Below are 2481 nucleotides of genomic sequence, written 5' to 3'. Positions count from 1 at the left end.
GAGAGAGAGAGAGAGAGAGAGAGAGAGAGAGAGAGAGAAAGAGAGAGAGAGAGAGAGAGAGAGAGAGTACTTGTGACGACAACAAGGCAACTGTCAGAGTGAGTACTGCTTTTCGTGTTGTTGTTTTTTTTGTAAGTGTTTTACGGCGCTCGCAACTGCATAAGGTCATATGAGCTCGCGGGACACACCTAATATTTTCAGTTGGTAGGAAATTTTGAGTTTTGCCCGGGTGGCGGCTGAAGCCTACTCTTATCGATTTTAGACCACCAAGGGATCTTTTAGGTGCACAACATGTACACGGTACCTCCGAGATTTTTAGCCCCTATCCGAGAAGGCTAGGTGTAGATCTTTCCTACCAGAAGACGAGGGGCGTAGCTGAAAGACAGCAGTAAGAAGGAGACAAGGAAAGGAGTAGCAGTAGAAATACTGCAGAAAGAGCAAAGAGCCCAAAGGAGGGGGCAAAGGAGGTGATGGGTGGGGGCAGAAAGTGGAGACGAAAGCAGATGACAGAATATTGCCAGAGAACAGGAAAGGAGGTGAAAGGAGAAAATTTTAGAGAAGAACATTTTTCAGTCGCTACCTCGATTTGAACCCCGGGACCTTTGAATGAGAGGCGAACAGCTTCATTATTTCTTATACAAATACTTCAACATAAGCTAACGATCACTTGCAAACCCTCTGAGTGGTCTTCTTAGGTGGACCAGCACGTGGGCATTCCTGGACTGATCCAGTGGCTTGATGGCGCTGCCTCAAGCGGACGATGACAGAGTGTGACACTGCAAGCCTTCTGGCAACTTCTCGGGCCCCAACCCCATCCTCCAGCCATGCCATAGCTCTGGCACCATCAAAGTCTCTCAGCTTTCGTCTCGGTGGCATGTTGATTCGATACCGGATTTTGCGCAAACGGCGGCTTATATTGCTACCAAAGTAAGTATAGTTCGAGACCGTAAGTCCGTTTATGACGTGCACCAGAAATTTTAACTGAGGAATGTCCGTGGTGTCGCACGCAAGTCGATACAAAACAGCAAATCTGGCTACAATTCCCAAAGGATTTCCGTGCTGCACGTGGTGGTTTTGCCCCTTTAGAAAGCTTGCAGCACGCATTGGTAACACATTAACACTTTCAGAGCAAACAATTTTTCAACATTCCTTGTTGTCTTTTTTCGGTTAAAAAAAACCCAAACCACGGCAGTCTGCCAAGGTAGTCCTTCACTTATAAGGTTGTCGGGCGCTCTCTTGTTTCTACATAACATAACTATTGTTTATACCGACCTTCTATCTCTGCTACTTCTTGTTTTAATAATAATATGTTACTCTTTTGTAACATCCCTCCTCAGTCTTCAGCATTTTGGCATTTAGTGTTGTGCATAATGTATTAGTATTGTAATATGTCCTGTTTCTGTTGCAAGTGCCGTAAAACCTTCACTAAAATTGAACCTTTGTAATGTACAAATAATAAGTAGATCTACTTACCGATCCCTTACAATACTGCGACATACAAATGACATATCAAACGGAAGAGGAAAAGATAAGGGTAAAAGATGTTTGGCAAATGAGAGCAAACTACACCACAGTAACCCCAAGCCACCAACATTCTTTTTTGGGGGGCTCTTTTCTGATTTATCTGTTTGCTTATTTCTGTCCATATATCTGTCTATACAAATATTTTTAAAAGACATATATATATATATATTACACATAAATACGTATAAATATATATATTATTTTTGTTGGTGCCCCCCGTAAAAACCCAACAACAACAACAACAAGAACAACAACAACAACAACAACAACAACAACAACAACAACAACAACAACAACAACAACAAAAAACAACAGCCACAAAAACTCAGTGACATACCACCTCGTACCCAAGTGGGATCAGTGCGATACGAAGAGTCACTTTCCCCGCGTTCTTTCTTCCGCCCGCTATTGGTTTTCCCACAATGCTTTGTGTTGTATAAACATGCACAGAGAAAACATATAACTATATATATATAGATGCAGATGTATATACGAACAAGAATCGAAGAATTATGCTTAGCCTATATTCTTGTGCCCTTTGCTAAAGGGTAGCTTCCTGATTCTTTTCTGTCTCTTCGTTCATCTTCTTTACTTCTTTTTTCCCCCCTTGTCTCTCCATCTACCTCTCTCTGGCATCATCATTTTGGTCTCAGCTGCGCCAAATGCGTTGTCTTTGTCTCTCTCTTTCTTTCAATCTTTCTTTGACAACAGTTTTTTATGTTCCTTTGATGCAGTTTTATGGCTAGATCTACGTCTTTTTTTTGTCTGTCCTCTTTTCTGTTCATGCGCGTGTGTGTGTGTGTGTGAGTGTGTGTGAGTGTGCGTGAGTGTGTCGGCAGAATGTGTGTGTGTGTGTGTGTGTGTGTGTCTGTCTGTGTGTCTGTGCGTGCATACGTGCCCGTGTGTATGTATGTGTTAGTGTATGTGTGTGTTTTAGTGTGTGTGTGTGTGTGTGTG

The sequence above is a fragment of the Aplysia californica genome, unplaced genomic scaffold, assembly GCF_000002075.1.
Source record: "Aplysia californica isolate F4 #8 unplaced genomic scaffold, AplCal3.0 scaffold00171, whole genome shotgun sequence".
Classification (NCBI taxonomy): Eukaryota; Metazoa; Mollusca; class Gastropoda; order Aplysiida; family Aplysiidae; genus Aplysia; species Aplysia californica.
The sequence above is the reverse complement of the archived record's forward strand: the minus strand, read 5'-3'. Positions refer to the sequence as shown.